The following is a 16,421-nucleotide window of genomic DNA, read 5'->3' on the forward strand; positions in this document are numbered from 1 at the left end:
CCGTCTTTGTGCCATTGAATTGGAGTGAATTGGCTTGCAACCACTTTGCTGTAGCCGACATACACTGATGGAAGGTGTCCCTTCACACTGCCTCTGAACCCTCAAAAGAAAAAATCAATTGGGTATCATCGGCGTAGTTGATGACTTGAATACCGAAAGATCTTATAAGTTGTATCAGGGGGCGGAGGTACAGATTAAAAAGAATCGGACTTATCGCCGAACCCTGGGGGACACCCTGGTTCACCTGGCGTATGGCAGAGCGGAACGGTGGTAATGTTACTGCCTGTTGTCTGTTATCCAGATATGATGATAACCAGGCTAGTGCTGAGCCCGTTATTCCCGCATTACCGAGACGGCCCAGAAGGACCTCATGGTTCACCGTATCGAACGCGGCCGACATGTCAAGCAGTACTAAAAATGCTGACTTGTCCCTGTCGACACGCGTTCGCAGATCATTCAACACGGTAACCAGAGCAGTCTCAGTACCGTGGCCCGGTCTGAAGCCAAACTGAGCTACATCCAGACTGGAGTTGGATTCCAGGAAGTTGGCCAAGGCTCTCGTAACCCACTTCTCTAAGATCTTTATCGCGAATGGTAACAGCGAGATAGGCCTATAATTGGCTGGGCAGAGGGGGTCCAAGGTAGCCTTTTTTAGCAAAGGTGTTACAATAGCCAATTTCCAGCAGTCTGGTACAGATGCAGTATCTAACGATTGGCAACAGATAGAGTGGAGCGGGGGAAACAGCTCGTCCTGGAAGGCCTTCCAGATCTTGTGCGGCATGGGATCAAGAGGAGAGCCAGATGATACACAGTTAGCCAGAGCACAAAACTCCTCCAGCGAGGGTATTGGAAAACTCGGCAACTGACAGGCAGGCTCCTTGTTCATACTTGACTCAGAAGCCGGGTGACCTGGGGACGCAGAGGGACAAGAACCAGATGGCATAGGCTGCATAGAACCTTCAAGTCCCTTCAGAATGTTCCTAATTTTGTCATCAAAAGCTGTGGCTAAAGAGTCACAAAGCTCCTGTGACACCGGTGGAGATGGTATGGCACATGTAGGATTGGCTAAGCTCTTTACCAATTTGAACAGGGTCTGTGATTTATTCGATGCCTTTGCCAATGTCTCTTCCAAGAATTTGGCTTTGGCATTTCTTAACTGGAGCTTATATTCCAGTAAGATGCCTTTATAGGTGGCCCTGTCCTGCTCTGAATACCCTTTCCTCCATGTGCGTTCTGCTTGTTTACAGCGTAGCTTCACCTGGCCGAGTTCCTCGGTGAACCAGCCATTGGTCCCTCTGGATCTGTCCTTCAGTTTCCGTAAGGGTGCTACCTCGTCCAAGGTTGTTAAGATTTGCTGACAGAGGGCATCATAGCTCTCACCTACGCTGTTCTTTAACTCAAATGTTCGGGCCAGGAACATAGGTTGCTTAATCTCCTTTAACAGGCGAGTCCATGATCGATTGAATGTAGTACTCCCCGAACTAACTGGTTTTGATAGGGCCGGCTGAGCTACAGTAAAGAGGATCAGTGAGTGGTCGGTCCAGCATTGGGTTAAAATGTCCTTCACTGAGATTAGTTCATTATCCGCAAACACCAAGTCCAGTGTATGCCCCTTCGTGTGGGTGGGGGAGAGGACAAGTTGTTCAAGTTGAATGTTCTCACACGCTTGGCAGAGTTCTCGAAAGGCAAGATCGTGGGGCCCAGAGGGCCACAGATTAAAGTCGCCCAAGACAAGGAACTTAGAGTGGGAGTTTGAAAGATCATATATCAGGTCGACCAGGGATTGAAGGGCCGCTGTAGTTGACGAGGGTGGTCTATAACACAATAGGCCAGCCATCCACGTACCACCTTGGGTCCCGATAGAGAAGCCCATGAGCTCAAATCCCTGAATTTCCTTTAGCACAAGCGGTAGGAGGGAGATTGAGTCTCTAAAAATACATCCGACTCCTCCTCCTCTACCAGAGACACGAGGAACGTGCCTCACGAGATATCCAGGTGGGCACGCCCACCCGAGCTCTACCTCGCAATCTGATGTGATCCAAGTCTCGGTCACAAACAGAATATCCAGATGGGAGGATTCTATTACCAGGGCAATTTCCGCATAATGCTTAACTAGGGAGCGTACATTCAGAAGTCCACAGGAAAAAACCTGAGATTGTGCTCCTCCCCTGTTCTCGAAAGGAAATACCAGCGGGTCCGTCGGAGAGCTCGATGTGCCAGAGGCAGCCATATGCACTGCACCGGACGCGTCCGAGACGCGAACGGGTGCAAACGGGCTTACCTCTGGCGCACCTCCGGCGCGTCTATGGCGCGTCCGCTGCGCGCATCCGCTGCGCGTCTGTTTACACATACCTATTTATGGTATTGCGCCGCCCGGGCTTCCGGCTACTAGAGCCTCTAGCCCCACCCAATATGGCGCCTGAAGTGTCCCAAACGTTAGCCCCACCAAGATGGCGGACGGAAAACACCACCGGAACCCTGGAGCCCTGTGTAAAGACCCCGCAAAATGCGGGTGGGGGGGCCGATTATGGTGCAAGAATGTCCTACTCTTTCCCCGCGTTGTTGGCCAGGTAATTAATGCACAGCAGTAGCGCGATAATACATACAGAAAAAGCGGCGCAGTTTAAAATCAGGATTTGCTGAAGTAGGGAATACTAGATTTAAAATTGCAGCAGTAAATTAGTAGTGCGCGCGATGATGAAAGATCTAAGGCACTTACCCGGGGAGCCGCTTAAATAAGCTCTCCAGTGCCCGGGCTTCCGGCTACTAGAGCCTCTAGCCCCACCCAATATGGCGCCTGAAGTGTCCCAAACGTTAGCCCCACCAAGATGGCGGACGGAAAACACCACCGGAACCCTAGAGCCCTGTCTAAAGACCCCGCAAAATGCGGGTGGGGGGGCCGATTATGGTGCAAGAATGTCCTACTCTTTCCCCGCGTTGTTGGCAAGGTAATTAATGCACAGCAGTAGCGCGATAATACATACAGAAAAAGCGGCGCAGTTTAAAATCAAGATTTGCTGAAGTAGGGAATACTAGATTTAAAATTGCAGCAGTAAATTAGTAGTGCGCGCGATGATGAAAGATCTAAGGCACTTACCCGGGGAGCCGCTTAAATAAGCTCTCCAGTGCCCGGGCTTCCGGCTACTAGAGCCTCTAGCCCCACCCAATATGGCGCCTGAAGTGTCCCAAACGTTAGCCCCACCAAGATGGCGGACGGAAAACACCACCGGAACCCTGGAGCCCTGTCTAAAGACCCCGCAAAATGCGGGTGGGGGGGCCGATTATGGTGCAAGAATGTCCTACTCTTTCCCCGCGTTGTTGGCCAGGTAATTAATGCACAGCAGTAGCGCTATAATACATACAGAAAAAGCGGCGCAGTTTAAAATCAGGATTTGCTGAAGTAGGGAATACTAGATTTAAAATTGCAGCAGTAAATTAGTAGTGCGCGCGATGATGAAAGTTAGGAAGATTTTGATAACGTTGACCTGCTTGTCCAGGGGGTCTTCCCAGTGGAAATTGAAGTAACCAAGGAATATGTCATTCGAACGAGGTGTCGAGTTAGTTGTAATGATTTCCATGAGTTGGTCTGTGAAAACAGCGTTCTTACCCGGGTGATGGCAGAGTATATGTAGTTTGTGGGAGTTGTTATCTGAGGACTTTAAGCGGATACCGAGTTATTCACAAGACTCCAAGGGTTCGGAATGGAACTTCCAGATAGTGATGTCGGATCGATGTATGCAGGCCATGCCTCCGCCTATTTTGGGATTTCTGTCTAGACTTATGATATTGCCGTTAGGAGGGACTAGAAGGTCTAGGCATGGAGAGGAGGATTCTGTGAGCCAGGTTTCCGTGAGGAAGGTTACATCCATTTTCAGGTTCAAAATGAGGTTGGCAATATCTAAATCGTGTTTTATGGCTGAGCGGCAGTTTAGTTGGAGACAGGAGATCTGGTTTGAGTCAGTCTTTAGAGAAGGTTTGTGCGTTTTGGAGGTAGGGGTAATAGTTTGGAGGTTATTCATGCTTATGGTTCTGTGATTCGGTAAGGAAGATCTGTATGGGTTGATGGGGACTGGGACAATAGGGAATTCTTCCATATCTGGGATGGGGTAAGTACGGGTTTCATAGAGACTTAGTAAGGTTTGAATTTCTAAGTTCGTTCGATAGTTGGGGTGATTGCGTGTACGTAAGAGTGTATTCATCAAGGACTGTGGGATAGTGTTTATCATGTTGTTGGCTGCAGCTAGAGAGTTTTGAATATGATTGAATTTAGATAGGGAGTTTTCTGCAAGTTGTAGGATGTTTCTGAATTCTATGATAACGTTTTATAGGTTCCGGGTTTTAAGTTTCGTCTGTGTTTTGAGAGAGTCTAGTTCAGATTGGTAAGAGGGGGAAGGTCGGTTTGGCGTGCCGAGAGGGCTGAGTCTGGGGAAATTATTGCTGAGGGGTTCGCTGCCTGTGACAGCAGTGTGGTAGGTAAAAGTGGTTGGAGAAGATGTAGTATAAAATGAATGGGGAGTGCTTGGTATGGGGGCTTTTTTACGATTTGCTAGGATAGAGTTGTTGTGGTCAAATCTCCGGCGGACGTGGAAGTGTTGTGGAGAGGGGAGGGGGATATGGCAATAGTGGTGGTGGTAGGATGTGTGACTGAGGATGGTCAGAGATGGGGCGTTAAGGGCAGAGAGTTGCTGTTACTTCTAGTGATGGTTCTGTGTAGAGAGCACACACCACACAGAGCACAGGGATGACTGTAGAGTCCGGGTTCTCAAAGGCCAAGCCGCGGCGGGCAGCCTCACATCATCCACAGAAACCTCAATGCACATAGTAAGTCGCAGCCCGGCAAATCTGCCACCCCGGTCAAACAAATGCAGCGGGTTGCTTGCCTCCCCACAGCAAAAGCAGCTCATTATTAACTTCCAAGAACAAAAAGGCTCACAATGTTGCTGAATATCCGAAGGAGCCAACGCAATCTCCCGACTCTGCAGCTGTGCAGGATCATGAGCGGATGCTCAGCGGCAGTGCAGAGAGCCCTCGCGGCACAGCGGCAGAGAGCGCGGTCGTGAAGGACGCTCGAGACTGCGAAAGGAGTGAGGGGGCTCGCCGCAGGTCCAAGCAATGGTCCACATCCTCCACCCGTCCCTCCTGTCTCCGAAAACACTCTATAAGCGAGGCAGTCTGTTCCCCCGGTGTATGCGGATCTTGGCAGCAGCGGTGCCCCTCTCGCTGAGCATTTCCAAAATGGGCACAAATTATGGAGTTTAAGGGCAGTGTTTATTTCCACATCTCAGAATTTATGGGTTCCATACTAGCATGTCAGTAGAGGTCATTTCTCAAAATGTCTTCTTTCTTACACACTGGATACATAAAGAAGGCAGAAACGCAGAGAAATATTATAGGTAAAAACACCTGTTCTCCTATTCTATATTCTCCTAAGTCTCCTGATAAAAATGGTACCTCCCTTGTGTGTGTTGAGCTATTACCGGCAACAGGAAAGGCACCAAAACGCAACATGAAGACATCAGATGTTTTCACTGAAACCATACCTTCTTTTGCAAAGTGCCTAGCTGTGGATTTTGGGCCCTAGCTCAGACAACACCTAGGGAGACCTAGAAAAACTGTACAATTTTGAACATTAGAACCTGGAGGAATCCAGAATGGGTTGACTTGCGTGGCTCTCACTAGTTTGTTTTACCCAGAATCCATTACAAACTTCAAACTTTGACTGCAAAGCACATTTAACTCACATTATTGTAATGCAAAGTTCTGGAACCTGTGGGGGGCACAGACTACCTTCCACCCAGCTGTCCCTTAAGTCTTCTGATACAAAAGGTACCTCACTTGTGTGGGTAGACCCAGTGCCAGCGACAGGAAATGTCCCAAAACGCAACATGGCTACATCAAACTTTTCCACTCAAAACTGATCCATTTGTTTGCAGTGTTTCTCAGGTCATTGTAAAAATGATCGTCTTTGATGTATTATATTTGGCTCAAGGAGTATTCAATTGGCCACTATGAAGAATGTTTTATATATTTCTGAGCCATATGGCCAGTTTTGATAGTATTATGGGCATCTTTCTAGGAGTCTACTAACGCTGTAGGGTGCTCTCTATTTTATTATCTGTTATTCCTTTTGTTTTTCCTACTTCCCCGTATGATACTAATTATTTTTATGTTTCTTATATACTTTAGTCTATCCCATGATGTTTTTCACTCTCGAAGTCTACCTCCTTGCCATATTATCAAGAAAGGGCGATGCATTATCGACGCTTTTATCGGAAGGAAACTTCCACTAAACCTGTGATAATGGGCTTGATAATATACCCTGGTGAATTCCCATAGAAGCCCAGGTTAACACTAGAACCTGGGCTTCTATAGGAATTTACAAGGGCATATTATCAAGCCCATTATCGCCGCTTTAGCGGCAGTTTCCTGCCAATAAAAGCGGTGATAATGTATCGCCCTTTCTTGATAATATGGCCCCAAGTTCCTTGGGTTTAACTTCTTGTTCTTTTCCTTTCTACACTCGATCCGTTGGAGATATCTCCTTTGCCTTCAGCTTCTCTTATCTCTGCTGACAATACACAGTTGACTTGTGTATCGTCAGCACAAAGATGAAGAAAAGCTGATAACTTTTCTAAATTAGGTAAAATCTCACATTCAAAATTTAGAAATTAGCCTGAAGTAATCCTCATTTACTTAACTGCGAACACCGTGACTCCTTAAAGCCCTCTAATATCAACATGTTGATGTGGATGATTTTTTACTAGTTTTTAAGTAAGGTTGATGCAAATTGTGTATTCAGTGTGTTTCTTAGACAGACAAACTACAAATTTGTTCAGCATAATTTTAGTGCCTTATGCACTTGTGTGTTATATACACATTATACACTAATAATATTAATCCATAACGGGGGCTTTGCTGAAGGAGCAGAGAGCCTCGACAATGAAGCCAATAGCGACGGTGCTTGAGATTTACAATGCCAGAGGCGTTGGCGCTGCGCTTTATGGTGCGGAGCTCTGGGGTGCATTGAATATGAGTCAGCTGACCATCTCTGAAAACACTTTCCTCAGAAACCTCATGTGTCTCCAAGCTTCCACTCCTATCATTCCCCTCCAATTGGACATGGGTTGTCGCTCTATAGAAGATCACGCGAGGCTCCGCCCCCTCCGCCTATGGGCTCGCATTTGGAGGGTGAAGGAACTTAGTAGCTATGCGGAGGGCTTGCGAGAAATCCTGGATTCCCCAAGTTGGGCGGAAGTGAAATGGCTTAGAGACATTAAAGCTCTATTGTTGAACTTAGGGCTGGGAGAGGCTTGGCACCAGCGGACTGCCCCTCCCAAGCTAGAACTCAAAAAACTTTATTGGTCTTGGATTACGGCCAAAAGGAACACCAACACCAACTTGTGCAGATCATCCAGGTCTTTTTTGTCACTGCACGAGATCTACTTGGATATTATCACAACCCCTTGGGACAGAGCCCTCTTTTTCAAATTTAGAACTGGCATGCTCCCGGTAAGGGAGTTCACTTCCCGGTGGAAACCACCATACCAAACTGTTTCCTCTTGTCCCTTTTGTCCCACCAGGCCTGAATCCATTTCTCATCTGCTCTTCGAATGCCCTGCCTACAAGACAACTCGTGGACGCTGGATTAAACCTTTGTGCCTGGTTTTGGGCACCAGGCAGTGCTGTGTTGCCCTAAGAATTTTACAGACGGACACTCGTTCGATATATGTATGTGCCATAGCCAAGTTTTTAGGCTGGGCTTGGCGCATAAGGTCAAACTGGCTTCGCCAAATTGTTTAATCAAGGTCTGTATACTCAGACCGTTTTAGTTAATTTATTACCCCACCGTACTGCAGTTAGGATTGTGCTATTGATGCACACTGTGGGTTTCTTGACTCCTTATATGTGCGGGATGGTTCTTTTTTAACAATGTGTTTTTAACAAAGTTTTTATGCTGTATGCTTTTTAAGATATTTCGTATATCGAAATAAAGCCTCTTTGACTGAGATTAATCCATGTATAAATTTGTCAACATTAGGTGGCTTCATTTATCTTAAGTAAGGCCCACATATATATCTGAAATGTATCACTTTGTTTATTGATGCTAAGTGTAATTGTGTGGAATCCATTTTGATACAACTTAGCTTAATGTTTAACTAGGCCTGAGTAATGTGAATTTAATTGTATTAAATATCTTGCCAGTGTTTTTTTGTCTCTCCTCTGCAGGTGTCTTATTACCCCATTCATTATCCGTTTTGCTGCTGGGCCTTCCCGCCTCCCCCTCAGTGCTGAGCCTTAAATTGGCCTTTCAGGATAGTTCATACTTAGACCTCCATAACTTTTTTTCACACAGGCTATCCATGGCAAATTGGCTCCTTTTTTGCCAACATCCTGGGGATTCTAAAGATTAGCCGGGTCTGTAGATTCCTCCGGAGGGGACTGAGAAATAAGCCGAATTATAGCAAAACATTTTTTGGGAGAAGAAATGGTAAAAAAGCGCTGCAGAAAAAAGTGTCAGTTTTTTCTCCTATAAATGGCATGAACGAAAGTTGTGTGCTTCTAAAATCACCATCTTACCAGCTCTCAGGATGAGGCAGACTTGAATCCAAAACAAACTTTTTTACCACTTTTGACATTTTACTGGGAGGCAGTCCATTTTTCCAATTTTTTGTCTTTCAACCTCCTTTCAGTTTGTGGTTGAAATGGGTGTAAAACCCATAATGGATCCCAAAAACTATACATTTTTGTAAACTACAGGAAATTCGAAATTCAGCAAGGTGTCATTTGTGTAGTTCCTTCAATTTTTTTCATAGAAACTAAGGGCCATATGTATCAAGCCTTTTGTGAATCGCAAAGGCCGAAATTTGCAGATTTTCGGCCTTTGAGAATCACAAAAGGCCGTTTTGCATGTTTTGGGATGTAAGAAACATTCGCAAAATAAGGAATAGCAAAGTTTTGCGATTCCTTATTTTGCAATAGCTATGTATGAAGCATTTTACTGTTGCGAATTCAGCTTAAGGAATCGCAATTTACCACCAACTTCCAGTTGGTGGTAAATTGCAATTTCTGTTCAAAATACACTAATTTGTATTTTTGATTGTGGCATGTGATGCACATACATGCCCATAGGGCATGTATGTGCGCCATATGCACACACATGTAATTTACAGGGGTGCAGCAGGGTGTCCTTGAGACACCCCTGCACCCTTGCAATGATTCTCAAATTGCGATTAGCAAATTGCGAATTCGCAATTTGAGAATTATTTGGAAATCATTCCTATGGGCCTCCTGGCCCATAGGAATACATTAGAAGTGATTCCTTAATTGCGAATTCGCAAAATGCGAATTCACAATTAAGGAAGCTTAAGGAATCGCTAAAAAAAAGCGATTTTCTTCATACATACCATTTTGAGATTCCTAAATAGCGATTCCTTAAAAATCGCTATTTAGGAATCGCAAAACGGAACTATGATACATATAGCCCTAAGGCACATATTTACAAGCCCCTATTGCCACAGGAACATCACTTTTTACAATGTTTCTGTGGCGATCGGGGCTTTGCCTTATTCACAAGGCGACGTTAAGCCATTTAATGTGGCTTAACCCCACTTGGTAAATAAGGCACCTTTTCACTCTATACTTAGCGCGAAAGGGGTGGGCAATGGGTGTTGCGATGGGTGTTCCGTACCAACACCCATTGATTTTGTCGCTGCCCTAAATTTACAAAGGTGAAGTAAATATGTGGTAGCCCCAAAATTAAGACAAGGGAAAACCTGGTCGTAACATGACGAAAAGAGGAGCTATGCTTTATTTTTCCTGGGTTTTGTTGTTTCTATGTGTGCTGCATTGTGCAATACATATAGAAACAGCAACAAAAAAAACATGAGTTATTGTTTATGTGCAGTAAGGTGTCTGTTAGATTTGGGGGTCTCTAGTTGGCACAGGTAGGTACTTGTGACAAATAGGGACCCTTGCCTCTAGTCAGGGTAAGAGGGTACACTCCTAAAATAACCCCTGCTCACCCTCTTGGTAGCTTGGAATAAGCAGACAGGCTTATCTCAGAGGCAGTGTGTAAAGCATTTGTGACAACATACAGTAACCCAGTGACAACCCTACAAATGGACACCACACAAGGCTTATATCAAAAATAAGTATTCTTTATATAGACTTAACACAAGACCAGTAAACAACAGAAATCCACAATACTATACTTAAAAATGGTAGTTTTAGCTTAGTTCAGTTCACTTCTTAAGATGCGACATTTTGCGTCAATGTACCTTACGATGCGTTGCGCTTCCACAAGTAATGTTGCAGCGATAAAAATATGGGAAAGTTCCAATGCAAAGAAATCAAGACGTGAAGATCTTCCAGATGCGGCATGCTTCTCCGATGATGCGAGAAGTCTCGATTTGATGTGTTAGCTACAGCGGCGACACCCTTGTTAAGCGATGCGACGGCAACAGCTTTTGTATTTGTATTTGTATTTGTACTGGGTTTTATATCGCGCCAGCTCACCGACAGGTCTCAAAGCTTCAGGTTGGACATTCTTTTCCGATTGTTGCGTGAAGCTTCCGCACGATGCGACAACTACAGCGGCGACATCCTTGTTCAGAAATGCGACAGCAGCAGCTCCGGCGGCGGCGCCCTTCTCCAGGTATGCGAGGCACTTTCCTCGATGTGGTGCAATGCGACCACAAAAGCGGCGACACCCTTGTTCGGAGATGCGACAGCAGCCCCAGTGATGGCGAACACGCTTCTTCCTGGTTGCGAGACACTTCTCTCAATGCGGTGCAATACGACAGCTCCAGCTGCGACACCCTTGTTCAGAAGTGCGACAGCAGCAGCAGCGATGGCGACATGCTTCCTTTTCGTTGAGTCTCGCTTCCAGCTCCGTGCGACACGCAGTCCCTCAGAAGGCCTAAAACAGTAGCAGGCACTTCCAAAGAACTCTGGGGAGCTGGGGGTGAAGTCTGTTGTCCCTGAGACTTCAGCAGGAGGCAAGCTCTTTTCCACGCCCTTGGAGATCCTTCACAAGTTGAAAGTAAAGCATGCAAATGTATTTCTCCTCTCTTTGGCAGTCAGGCAACCACTGCAGGCCAATCCCCTAAGCAGCACTTCATCTTATGAATAGTCTCTCCTCCGTTTCTTCAAGTACCTCTCCTCAGTAGAGGTTTCTTCTTGTAGTCCATGAGTGATCTAATTTCTTGGGATCAGGGTCCCAATATTTATACCCCAAAATTCTTTGTCCTCTGAGGGCAGAGGGGTCCTTGCCCAGTCCAAACCAGTTCTAGAGCACTCTGTTTACATGACTCCTTCTTTCCTTTCACAGTGCAGGGCAGAAACATCAGACTCCACACAGGAGGTGGGGCTAGCATTGTGGAGGGAAAGCATGGCCCTGGAGGACTTTGTTGACATAATTTCTTCTCTCCTTTCATAGGTCAGGGCAGAGACATCAGACGCACCACAGGGGGTGGAGCCAACCCTGTGGGGGGCGGGCACAGTCCTATAAAGGTCCCAGGTGCAACTCCTCCCTCCCATCTAGATGCAGATCTCTCTATTCACCACTGGGCGGACTCATCCTATCTCCTGAAATACCCCAGCCCTGTCACTCATACTCCAGACAAGGAATACAAAACCTAGCTGAGGCAGGTTTGGATAGTTAGACAAGAAAATACCTACTTTCTAAAAGTGGTATTTTCAAACACAGAATGATAAAACCAACTTCACTAAAAGATGTATTTTATCATTCTGAGTTCAGGCATACTAAACACGAATTTTTCCATGTTCCCTGAGTCAGTTAGGATTATAAAATGTAATAATCTAACTGCCCATTCTGTCCTATGGAGAACAGGTAGCCTTGCAATAGTGGAAATTGCAGTAATTCACTATTAGGACATGCCACACACACACCAGGGCTTGTCTTACCTTATACTTACAATGCACCCTGCCCTTGGGCCTACCATAGGGGTGTCTGATATGAAGAAAAGGGAAGGTTTAGTGACTGGCAAGTGGGTGCACTTGCCCAATCAGCATGGCAGTACCAGACTGCACACAGGCTCTGCAATGTCAGGCATTGGACACACTTTTACAGGCTGCTTCTGTGGGTGGCACAACCAGTGCTGGAAGCCCACTAGCAGCATTTGGTTTACAAGCCCTGGGCACACTCAGTGCACTGTACTAGGGTCTGACCAGTAAACCAAATAAGCCAATCATGGAATCACAAATTCATACATTAATTTATGATAGGGAGAGCATATGCACTTTAGCACTGATCAGCAGTGGTAAAGTGCCCAGAGTCATAAAACCAACAAAAACAGGTCAGACAAAATAGAGGAGGAAGGGAAAAGGTTCAGGGATGACCCTGCAAAAAGGGCCAAGTCTAACACAACCCCCTTCTCACCAAAACGCAGGGTAGACCAATCACTACCTTAATGGGCTTCCCTGCTTTGGGCGATAGAACCTGGACCTGGCTGCTTTGTGCTGCTCCATGCAGCTCTGTGCTGCTCTGTGCTGCTCCGTGCTGCTCCATGCTGATTTGTGCTGTTCCGTGCGGCTTCCACCGGCAGCTATCTGGGGTAATCCCTCCTCCCTGAGTCAGTCCTAGTCCTCTGAGGCTGTATCACGCAGGTCCTACAGCCGCTCTGAATCAGGTCACTCCTTCTGAGGAAGGCCCTGCCCCGTCAAATGAGTCCTGACTATGTGCAACAGACCAAGACACAGTCTGGAGGGGACGCAGCAACCCTGTGGTCCAACCTCTGGCTCTTCTGATGTTATATTCTTCTGTTATTCCATGTTCCTTTCTTTACAAGCACGGTTTCTATCTCAAGGTCAAGTTTGCCAATGACTGCTCAGCCCAATTTTGTGATATCCTCGTATTAGTCCATTGCCGCCACCCCCAGATTTCCATTTTCTGCCCCACATCAAAGGAGGAAGTAGAATGGTTTCTCTAGGAATTCATTCGACAGAACATAAGGGTGATTCAGTCCTGGTAAGGGTCCTTGATTTAACTAATGTCCTGATTACTTACCGGTAATCTTCCTTCCTCTTAGTCCAGCTCGCCCAGTCCTTACTAGTCAGGATTGCTACCAATCTCAAAGACAGGAAACAAAACAGCAATGCTCCAATTAAATCCACCAACCCTCAGCTGGGTGCTGTCAAGAGGATGGCATTTCCACAGCAATCCCTGTGATCTAAAGCTCTGTCAGAGGTGTGGACTTAAGGAGGGTGGGGGAGGGGGGTCATAGTTACTGGGAGGGGGACGAGTTGGACTAAGAGTACTGAAGATTGCCAGCAAGTTATCTGGGCATATGGGGGTGCGGATTGCCAGCAGGAATACTTGGCTGAGGCCCTGAGCTGATATGGGAGACCCGAACGGACAATCCAATGCGATTGACCACACTGGGTGCCCCCCCAAGCGGTGATAGCACTGGCGGCCTGTGGCGGGCCTGGAGGGAGGCTGTGGAGGAGTGTGACCACTGCCCTGCAGGGTAAGGAGGACATGTTAGAGGAGGATGTGGAGGCCCTCTAGGCCCGCCACAGCCCCCTTCAGGCCTGCTGTGGAGGGCCTGGAGGGGGCTGTGGCGGGCCTGGAGGGGGCTGTTGCGGGCCTGGAGGGGGCTGTGACGGGCCTAGAGGGGTGCTGTGGCGGACATGGAGGGGGCTGTGGTGGGACTGGAGGGGGGCTGTGGCAGTCCTGAAAGGGGGCTGTGGTGGGCTTGGAGGGGGGCTGTGGCAGGTCTGGAGGGGGCTGTGGCGGGCCTGGAGGGGGGCTGTGGCAGGCCTGGAGGCGGGCTGTGGCGGGCCTGGAGGGGGGCTGTGGCAGGCCTGGAGGGGGGCTGTAGCAGGCTTGGAGGGGGGGCTGTGGCGGGCCTGGAGTGGGCTGTGGCGGGCCTGGAGGGGGGCTGTGGTGGGCTTGGAGGGGGCTGTGGTGGGCCTGGAGGATGCTGTGGCGGGCCTGGAGGAGGGCTGTAGTGGGCGTAGAGGGGGGCTGTGGCGGGCCTGGAGGGGCTGTGGCGTGCCTGGAGGTGCCTGTGGGGGGCCTGGAGGGGGGCTGTGGTGGGCTTGGAGGGGGCTGTGGTGGGCCTGGAGGATGCTGTGGCGGGCCTGGAGGGGGGCTGTAGCGGGCGTAGAGGGGGGCTGTGGCGGGCCTGTAGGGGCTGTGGCGTGCCTGGAGGGGCCTGTGGTGGGCCTGGAGGGGGCTGTGACATCTGCCCTGCAGGGTAAGACTGGTGAGAGGGGGCTGCAGACAGTGATTTGAGGTGGAGGGGGCTGTGGGCTGGTGGTGTGAGGTGGGAGCCTGAAGGAACCTGAGTGTGCGAAGCATAAGCTAGGGTGTGGTGAAAGAGCAACAGAGCTCCGACACGGATGGAGGGTCGGCTCACGAAGACTGAGAGTTCAGCTGACTCATGGTGGGCGGGTGTACTGTACTCCACACACTGCCCGGGCCCACCCCCACCCCCTCTGCTGGTGGCATCCTATGATTCTTGATCATTGAAAGGTGAAGATTTCTCAAACTGTGTGGCTGGGCGGATTGGATTGGATTGGATTAAGTTGTGTGACCTGAAGCCGGATAAGATTTGATTTGATTATTTTTAAAGCGCAATGTTTGCCCAGATGCTTCTTGGCGCTGCTCATGACAGGTAGCTGGAACCGAGAATTAAACCCTAACTAATCCTGCCCTCAAAGCCAGGTTTTAAAGCTTTCCTGAACCTGATTTGGGAGGGGGTCATTTTTAATTCCAGGTGCAGACGGTTCCAATTTTGGGCCGTACAAAGGACAAGCCTCCTGCTCCTCTCGATAGCCAAACTGGGAGTGGGGATTTCCAAATCTTTTGCAGAGCTGCAAAGAAGGGCCCTTCCCGGATAGTACCAGCTGAACCTGTCTCTGAAGTAACCAAGGCCAAGGGCATAGAGTGCCCTATAGGCTGCACAGAGTCCCTTAAAGACCATGGGGCATATTTACAAACCCCTATCACCACCAGAGCATCACTTTTAGTGACGATGTGGTGGCGATAGGAGCTTCACCTTATTTACAAGGCAGTGTTAAGACACTTAACATGGCTTAATGCTGCCTTGTAAATAAAGCCATTTTCTCGCTATGCTTACAGTGAAAGGGGCGTGCAGTGGGTGTTGCGCTGGGCGTTCCACCGCAACACCCATTGATTTTGCTGCTGCCCCCTATTTACAATTGTGGGGTAAATAGGAGACAGCACCAAAATTAAGACCAGGGAAAACCTGGGGCGACATGTACAAGAAGTGGTGGAGAGAGGCGTTAGCCTTCCTGGCTCAATGCCTCTCTCCGCCACCTCTGAAATGCAAGGCTGCACCATATTTACAAGTATGTGGTGCAGCCCTGCGTTTCCCCCTGCGATGGCGTTAAGTTTAACAACCTAGCACCAACGCTGGCACCATTGCACCAGAGTGTAAGGGTGTCTGTGTGCAGGGGAGGTTTGTTCATGTGTAGAAAGGTGTCCCTTCCTGCACATAAACAAACCTAAAATGACATTTTGTAACTTTCATATGTGATGCTTCGTGCAGCACACATGAGTTACAAAATGGCATTTGTTTACAGTTTGTTCATGTACAGGAAGGGGCACCTTCCTGTACATAAACAAACCATGGCATCTTGCTTTATCCATGTGTGCTGCACAAAGCAGCACACATGCAAAAAGCAAAAACGAGGAGAAATAGTGCATTTCTCCCCGTTTTCCCAACTTAAAACCAGTTTTGACCTTAACCTAATAATGCCGCTGCCTCCTATGCACACCACCCTTGTACATAGGGGGCAGCATCAAAATGAATGGGAGTTGCGTTGGAACGCCCACTGCAACACCCACTGCCCACTCCTTTCACACAAACCATAGCGTGAAAGGGGGCCTTATGTACAAGGCAACGTTAAGCCACAGTAAGTGGCTTAACTCTGCCTTGTACATAAGGTGCAGCCCCCATCGCCAAAACAATGTTGGCATAAGTGACATTGTGGTGGCGATAGGGGCTTGTACATATGCCCCCTAGTCTTATACAGGCGAAATGAGGAGAAATGCTTTATTTCTTCTCGTTTTTGATGTTTCCGTGTGTGGTGCATTGTGCGGCACACATAGAAACTGTAAAATGCCATTGATTGTTTAAGTACAGGAAGGTGACCCTTTCTGCATATAAACATTAAAAAACGAAATCTTGCAACTTCTATGTGTGGTGCATTAAGGAGCACAAAAAAAGTTAGAAAACACAATTTAAAGATTGTTTATGTCCAGGATGGAGACTTTCCTCCATATAAACAATCTTTACCACAATGCAGACACGCTTGCACTATGGTGCAAGGGAGCCTGCATTGGTGTTAGACTGCTAAGTGTAGCGCGAGCACAAGGGGGAAACGCAGGCTGCACCGTATCCTTTTAAATATGGTGCAGCCCTGCCTTTCTA

The sequence above is a fragment of the Lissotriton vulgaris genome, chromosome 7 (assembly GCF_964263255.1).
Source record: "Lissotriton vulgaris chromosome 7, aLisVul1.2, whole genome shotgun sequence".
NCBI lineage: Eukaryota > Metazoa > Chordata > Amphibia > Caudata > Salamandridae > Lissotriton > Lissotriton vulgaris.